At 41.8% G+C, this 9,056-nt stretch overlaps 1 long non-coding RNA gene across 1 annotated transcript in view; it reads left to right on the top strand.

Annotated features, from left to right (window-relative positions):
• The first annotated feature begins 548 nt into the window (after positions 1–548).
• LOC143959346 (uncharacterized) overlaps positions 549–9,056 on the top strand; it is a 29,474-nt gene continuing 20,966 nt past the window's right edge. Inside the window, exon 1 of the long non-coding RNA XR_013270209.1 lies at positions 549–908. This is a non-coding gene — a long non-coding RNA (uncharacterized LOC143959346). The remainder of the gene's footprint in view (positions 909–9,056) is intronic.

Genomic DNA, 9,056 nt, shown 5'->3' with positions numbered 1-9,056 from the left:
ACTGTATACCAATGTATAATAATATTGCCATGTGACTGCGATGGAACATTAGAGCGTAAGCTCCTCTGGTGCAGAGGTTGATGTAACTGTCTCATTGCTCTTTGTACAGCATTGCGGAATATATCAGATCTACTGTATACCAATGTATAATAATATTGCCATGTGACTGCGATGGAACATTAGAGCGTAAGCTCCTCTGGTGCAGAGACTGATGTAACTGGCTCAGTATTCTCTGTACAATATTGCAGAATATATCAGAGCTATATAAATGTATAATAAAAAACAGTGGTGGAACATTAGAGTGTAAGCTCCTCTAGTCTCTGGAGGATGTAAATGGTTCAGTGTTCTCTGTACAGTACTGCGGAATATATCAGAGCTGGAGAAATGTAAAGCTGTGAAACATGCTGGCTCTATATAAATGAATGACATACAGTATACAAGGACTCTATATCAGTGGGCACTTATAGCAGGGGTGGTATGCAGAGAATTAGCGTTGCAGCGGGCATGAGAGAGCCACATGATTGGTGGATGTGAGAAAAGAGCAGATTAATTATAAGGCAGACAATGCTCTGGAAACGCACAGGACAGATGCAGCCTGTTAAATACATGTCTGCTTCTTGCAGCATCCTCCTCCCCCCCCCATCCCCCTGGGGGGGGCTTCTACATCATTCATGATTCTTCCTCATCCCCCGTCTCCTGTGCAGCGACCACATCTACACAGCTCATCATCCACCTCTGTCGCCTGGCATGGCAGGGGAGATGGACTCCGAGCACCCCCAAATAGATCCCCGTATCCTCATCTTCCTCCTCTATATGGTCATCCTGCAGGAACTGGTCAGTGGCTGGATGGAGTACAAGAAACTAGCATGTAAACCCAAGAAGAAGGCTGGACCAGTCTGGTCATCCAGGTGAGTCAATGCCAAGCTTCAGACATTCCTTTGTCTGTGGGTAACCTATGACTTTCTATCTGCTGGGGGACTACAAGCTTCAGCATCACCTACTTGTAGTCCTACAGATCCTCCTCTGTTTATGAGCAATCTCTGGCTCTCTACGCCAGGGGATTACAAGGCCCAGCATGACATGTACTAAATCCCCCCCTGTTGTAATGGGATAACATTCTGCCTAATCCGCAAGAAAAAAAAAAATGGTTATACATCCATCCTATGGCTGTACTACATGGAATATATTTATACATCTTTGTCTTATTACCTTAAAAACATATCACAGAGAGAGTGTATATGATGTAGTATATTGATAGCTAGGCTGCATTTGCATGGAGTTTGCATTTGGGTGCACTTGCCAAGGGTCACTTTATAGATCGTTTATATTGCAAATGTAAAAGGTAGTGCGGTAAACTGTGTTTAATATGCACAAACCACAGTTTGGACACACTACTTTCATCTCCAATTAGTTCAAATTAGCCCTGGTTTACACTGGTGCGGCTTTGAATTAGCCGCAGATCAGTGCCATTTACACCTCTATTTTTATTGCAGCTTGCAACTTTGTTTAACAGAAAAATAAAGGGGAAAAATTGGGGGCAATTGGGACTTTATATGGAACACATCACTGGGCAGAATAAGTCATCAAATATAATTAAAGTAGTATATTTATTAATTTGCTGGTACCACATGAGAGCACAATGCAATAAATGATACAGGCATAGAATCAATAAGTATGGTACAGAGTATATAAAACATGATAATTTAGTCACATTATTGTAAAATAATAATATGTTAAACACTGTAACACATGATACATGATAGTAACATTCTGCACTCCACCCAACATGTATATACACAAACAAAATTATATTGGTATAAAATTGATGGCTTAGACATTGAGACCCCTTGCTAGATACATGATTGCTGTGACATAACATCAATTGTGAATGCTCGACGCGTTTCGTGGAAGTTTATCCACTCATCAGGAGCAGCTAAATGGGGATCCCTATAATATAGATGATTGTTAGTCATATCAAACAACAATAGGAAGAGAGGGGAGCAACATAACTGGTCCTAACACTCTTACCTATGGGTATATTGTATAAAAATAGTAAAGCATATGTGATAGTATTCATGATGATGTAGGGCATCAGGGGATGAGTAAAGCACCCCCCCCCCGGGAGCTGAGGAGGTAGCCAAATGGCAGCAAGGCACGGCAAGCCAGGAAACACGTATGAAAGTGAACGGCAGAAAAGTTCCCCTTCCAATATTGTAGTGTAGCGTATGAACCCAAAAGCAGGGGCGTAACTATAGGGGGTACAGCTTTGTCATGATGAGTGAGAGGACCCCATCCCCCACACACCATTACATACCCCCTCCATCTCCCCCTGGGGACAGGGGCCCCTTCTCAGGTGGAGACAGGGACCCCCATCTCCCCTGGGGGCAGTAAGTTCATCTGCCCTGGAGAAAAGTACCTCATCTCTTCTGGGGACGGGGACCCCATCCTGCCTAGGGACAGTCCCCCAATGAGGCACCTAAAAATAAAAATAATAAAAAAAAACTACTGATGCCAGTGGTGGAACTACAGGGCCACAAAGGTCATACCTGTGACCACGCCCTGGAGTTCCACCGCCGGACTCGGAGGGAAGGGCCCTGGCTGGGGTTCAGGGGGGCCCTTCATGGTTTCTTGCATCGGGGCCCTGAAGGTTCTAGTTACGCCACTGCCCAAAAGGGTAACTGTAGTAGATAATATTAGATAGAACTGTAATAGATGATATTAGATAGAACTGTAATAGATAATTATTATATAATAGTGAGCGGATTAAGTAGTAAACTAACAAAGCCACAAGATGAAGGGTAAGCGTGAAAAAAAAGTAGTGAGAGACCAAGAAGAGCGGCATATCGAAAACACGCCAAATGTGCAAATGGCCACAGTGTGGTCATTTAACAGAAGTTTTGTTTATCAGAAGGCTATGCAAGTTACAATGAAATCGGCAAATAGTAGTGCAGGAACCTTTTTTCAAAGTCGCTGTGACATTAGTCATGGCAAGTTGAACGGTTCTATTGCTGACAATGGGTTGCGACTTGTCATGCAATTTGAAACTGTCAAAAAGCATGAGAAACTGCACCGGTGTAAATTGGGGGGGTTATGATCAGTAGTGTATACTGCACCTGTGTTCATTTTAGAGTATTTCATAGTCTGTTCAGCATTAGGCAAGATTCATGCTGTGTTTGAGCAGGCAGGCTGTGATTGGTTGGGGAGTTTGGTGACTGAGCAAACTACACAATACAATCATGCTGTGTGTCTGCACAGTGTCCTGTACCTCTGAATGGTCAGCATAATGATGTAAACTGACCAGCAAGAACAGGTCAGCTTCTCTGTTTTATTTGGTCAGTTTAGAACAAGGAAGAAAGGTGCCTGGAAGGATTAACCAGGAGCTTCAAATGGAAAAAGTACATAAAAATGATAGAGACTGTAATTGATACAATACACATACAGGTGCATCTCAAAATGTTTTGGAATATCATAAAAAAGTTAATTCATTTCAGTAATTCAATTCAAAAAGTAAAACTCAAATATTATATAGATTTATTACCGGAACTCACTACCTCAACCTGTCCGGATATGCTCTACCCTTGCTACCTTCAGGTGATCCCTGAAAACTCATCTCTTCAGGAAAACCGATCACGTCTCCGACTAATCTCCTACCACTTCCATCAGCTCATTCCCCACAGTTACAACCTTTTAAAACACCCTATTAGATTGTAAGCTCTTCTGAGCAGGGCCCTCTTAATCCTCTTGTATTTTATTGTATTATAACTGTATTGTCTCCCTTTTATATTGTGCTGCATAAACTGTTGGCGCTATATAAATCCTGTATAATAATAATATTAATATTACACACAGTGAAATATTGCAAGCATGTCTTTCTTTTCATTTTGATGATTACGGCTTACAGCTAGTGAAAACCTAAACTTCAGTATCTCAGAAAATTAGAATATTACATAAGACCAATAAAAACAGGAATTTTTATACAGAAATGTTGGCCATGTAGAGTATAGTATGCACTCAATACTTGATGGGGCTCCGTTTGTATTAATTACTTTATCAATGGGTGGTGGCATTGTGGCGATCAGCCTGTGGCACTGCTGAGGTATAATGGAAGCCCAGGTTGTTTTGATAGCGGCCTTCAGCTCATCTGCATGGTTGGGTCTGGTGTCTCTCATCTTCCTCTTGACAATACCCCACAGATTCTCTATGCGGTTTAGGTCAGGTGACTTTGCTGACCAATCAAGCACAGTGATACCATGATCATTAAACCAAGTATTGGTATTTTTTTGCACCTACCCATTCCCCATATCCACCCATCTCGAATGCCCCCTCCCCCACCAAAAAAGGTTCAGCCCTTCTAGCACAAATCCCCTACCCGTAAAATTGCCCATCCTAGTACACATCTTCTAACCCCCTCCTAGCACAAATCTTCTTGCCATTCCACTCCCTACACAAATCCCAAAAATCACCACTCTTGGCACTCCCCACCAAATTTTCCCTCCTAGAACAATACTGCCACCCCTCAAATTCACCCTTTCAACACAAATCCTGCCCCCCTACCTCACATGATACCACAGTGCCCAGGGCAGCTGCCCCTCTCGCCCACCCCTTGTCCCGGCTCTGGTTGTAACCCATGCCTCCGATACATCTGTGTGTGGTGGCTCTTGAAGCACTGACACCAGCTGCAGTCCACTCCTTGGATACAGCACTCTGTGAGCAGCCAGCTTCTTTAGCAAAGATCTTTTGTGACTCACCCTCCTTGTGGAGGGTGTCAATGACTGTCTTCTGGAAAACTGTCAAGTCAGCAGTCTTCTCTGTGATTGTGTAACCTTACCGAACCAGACTGAGAGATCATTTAATGTAGAGGTCTCAAACTGGTGGCCCTCCAGCTGTTGCAAAAAAAGTCCCATCATGCCTCTGCCTGTGGGATTCATGCTTGGAACTGTCAGCCTTGCAATGCCTCATGTGACTTGTATTTTCGCAACAGCTGGGGGCCCGCCAATTTGAGACCCCTGATTTAAAAGATCAGGAAATTAGAGTTAATTAACCGATTACAGTGTGACATCATGAGTCTACAATATTGAACTTTTTCACAATATTCAAATTTTTGGAGATACTGAATTTTGGGTTTTTACTAGCTGTAAGCCATAATCATCAAAATTAAAAGAAAGAAATGCTTGCAATATATCCCTCTGTGTGTAATGAATGTATATTATATATGAGTTTCACTTTTTGAATTGAATTACTTAAATAAATTAACTTTTTGATGATATTCATATTTTTTGAGATGCACCTGTATGTGAACACACATAGGAAAAAATATATGTAAGGTAACATACAATTCAAATCACCCCAACAGCCAAACCTAAACACAATCAAAGTGTGATATAAATTCGGTACAAAAGGTAAACCGCGCTACTCAAACAACAAAAGAAAGCAACCTATAAGCAGCAACCCTAATCGTAATACTCCGATATCAAACTAAATAGGTGAACAAAATGAGCTGCGCTAAAAACAATGAAACTAGAAAATAATCAAACACCAAAAAACCTAATCAACCTATGCCAATAGACGTAAAAACAATATTAAATTGACAGAAAAATGTGATTAGTGAATAGTATACATGAATACTAACGTATCGTCATAAAGTGAATAAAGTGTATACTAGACCTAAAATGACATTGATGTGAATATTACAAAGAAAACCCCCACAATAATTAATGTAGATTGACACAAAAAAAGGGTTATAATGTGTGCTAGATTTAAACGAATAGTATTAACTAAAATAATATTCAAAAAACCATAAAAAGTTCATATGTGATGAAAAAGAATATTTTTTTTATAGTCCCAAGATTAATATTGGTTCTTCAGACTTGACATTAAGGTGCAAAAATATCCACAAATGCGTGTATATAAAAACAAAAAATTTTTCAAAACAATCCTCCACCAGTGAGAAGAGGGGCCGCTTACCAGAGCTTTAGATCCCAGTGTTAGTGAGATCAGTAAGGCAACAGCACAGAGGTTTCTGGGTGAACCGTCACAGGCATCCCACCATCTCCATCTCCAATATGAAGCCTCCAATCGAGAAACGAAGGTGTCGTAGATTGCTGACACCACGCTGTCTCTATCTCCAATACGAAGCCTCCAGTCCGGGAACGAAGGTATCGTGGATCATATAAAAAATCAAAGACACTCGCATAGCGTAAAACCACTTGGTTTAATAAAGTAACGTTTAAAAGATTTACACTCACATGCGTAAAGAAAAAACGATCATATAAAAACGAGCCGGCCGGACTCGTGTGCCGCCCGCACTTCCTGGTTGGGCGTAGAACGCGGAGACGTCAGACGTGATATAAATTAATTCCAATCAGCATTTACCCTTAGCCCTTGTACACGCGGGTCGGACATTCCGACAACAAAATCCGTCGGATTTTGTCCGACGGATTTTGTCCGAAACTGGTATTGCATACACACAGTCGGACAAAGTTGTTGGACAATCCGATCGTTCAGAACGTGATGACGTTATTTCGTTACGGCGGGACTACGTTCAGGCTAGTAGCCAATAGCTTTGGTCTCGTAATTTGATCTGAGCATGCGTGGCACTTTGTCCGATCGGAATTCTCCACAAACGATAGGACAAAGTCCCACCGGATCATGTTGTCGGAAAGTTTTATAGCCCGGCTCTTAAACTTTGTCCGTCGGACATTCCGATGGAAACAGTCCGATGGAGCCCACACATGGTCGGATTATCCGACAACACGGTCCGATCGGACATTTTCCGTCTGAATGTCCGACCGTGTGTACAAGGGTTTAAAGGAGTTGTAAAGGCAGAAGTTTTTTTTTTTCTCTTAATGCATTCTGTGCATTAAGATAAAAAAACCTTTTGTGCGCAGCAGCACCGCCATTGGCTCCCACGGATGTCAATCAAAGTCAGTCAGCCAATTAGCGGAGAGAGGGGGCGGGGTCCGCGACTGAATGAAAACGCAGAGATGTGACTCGGTTTTAGTGCCCCCATTGGAAGCTACTCCCCGCCCCCTCCCCCCGCCGCCAGAACATTATGATCAGCGCTCTCCGCCATTAGCTGAGAGTGCTAATCGGGAGTCAGTTGGCTGCTAATTTTCCAGCATGCTCGTCCGACAGAAGCCGGGCAAACTGATAGACCGACATACAGACGGCCCGAACGTCAGGCGCTTTTTATTGAACCAGCCAATGTCTCCCAAGATTAGGCCCGAGTGTACGAGAGAGATTAGAACCCCTCTCAGTTTTTATTGCTGTCTGTGGCTCCCGTTAAGGAGATTCACCCTCTCTATTTGTCTTTTTTACTATTATCACTGAAAGTGAAAGCAAAAGAAAATCCCCAGAAAAGCAATAGAGGAGAAATCTTCCAATGAGGACACTAATTTCCGGTGATCTGGGGGCCCCCAAGAGATTCCTCTAATTTGCAGGGATTTTTTTTTATTCTTGTTTGGAAGTGAAGGAAAAACTCAGAAATGGGACACAGATGGTAAAAAAAAATAAAAATCTGAAAATTATTTCCCTGAAAAACATTTCCCTGAAGAAGTCACGTGACGGTGACGAATGCGCAAGGAAGGAAGTGAGAGAGACACTAGGAAGGACATTGGAACGCACCGTTCGTTACTCTGCTTGTTGCTCTATTACTGCAGTTTTTATCCACTCAGAATGTGAGTACCCTGTCACTATACTTAAATAAAATTCAATTGGTTTAAACTACTACACTATGGGACATTATCTCTTTATCTTGTGAGGCATACCTATCCCAGGAACAGGAGCCAGTTGCCCACCTATACTATTAAGGCTGTAACCTCTCAGCCGTGAGGTAAGGGCACATCCATCCACGTATTGGATAAATAGGAGGATTAAGTCACTGCACATGTATGCCTGCATGGATCACTGAAGTTCAAAGCTAGTGCTTCCCCTTAGAACACAGCACGTCCACAGGACTGAATATCCCAGACTGATCACCAGCACCTTATTTTTATGTGTTTATCATTTCACCTGTGTTGTATCGTTTTTTTGCTGCTAGCACTATTTGCACTTTATAAACACCGCATGGAACATGCATTTTGTTATATTGGATTGATTGTTATCTGTGTTTTTTCACTTGGCACTTTATAAACACTGCATGGAACATGCATTTTGTTATATTGGATTGATTGATATCTGTGTTTTTTCCACTTGGCATGTCACATGGGATTGTGCTTATGTGATTATTCTCACTGTACACTTTTAGTCATATATTTTGGACTATCACCTTAAGTTATATATTCATTTATTGTCAGCATATTTTATTGCAGTTTTGCACAACACCCACGATTTGTATGTCTATTGTTTCAGGCATTCATCCATTACTGTGAGTTTTTATTTGTATGGCACTCTATCAGAATCTATATTTGATTGTCACTCTCTAACATTTATTTTAGTTTAGCACGTACCGAACAAGGATTTGTGCACACCCAGACACATATAATTTTACACTAGCACTTTTTGACCTTTACCCTTTTATCCTTTACCTGCATACTCATCTGTTCCCCTTCCCCCTCCCTGCCCTTTCTTTCCTTTCCCCTTTTTCTTTTCTCCTTCCCTCTCTTTCTCCCCCCTTCCCCCCCCCCCTCCCTCTCCCCTCCTTTCTTGTATTTCCCCATTTGCGCAACACTAAAACCACTTAATCGATATTGCTCAGGGAGTAGGTGAAGCTCCCTTCAGTGTTTGCAGCATCCCTCTATTCCCCTTGTCAAGGTGGTTGGCGCAGAGGTACTTTATACACTAATTGTTTTCTAACCCTCCCTTGTTCTATCCAAAGTGAAACAAACGTTTTGCATATATTTATACTTTAACCACTTGCCTACTGGGCACTTTCACCCCCTTCCTGCCCAGGGTAAATTTTCAACTTTCTGCACTGTCGCACTTTGAATGACAATTGTGCGGTCGTGCAACACTGTATCCAAATGAAATTTTTATCATTTTTTTTTCACATAAATTGGGCTTTCTTTTGGTGGTATTTAATCACCACTGGGTTTTCTATCTTTTGATATACAAAAAAA

The sequence above is a fragment of the Lithobates pipiens genome, unplaced genomic scaffold, assembly GCF_037356315.1.
Source record: "Lithobates pipiens isolate NorthernLeopardFrog02 unplaced genomic scaffold, aLitPip1_a1.2 Scaffold_11, whole genome shotgun sequence".
In the NCBI taxonomy this organism is placed as follows: Eukaryota; Metazoa; Chordata; class Amphibia; order Anura; family Ranidae; genus Lithobates; species Lithobates pipiens.
This window is presented reverse-complemented; position numbering and strand designations above follow the sequence as displayed.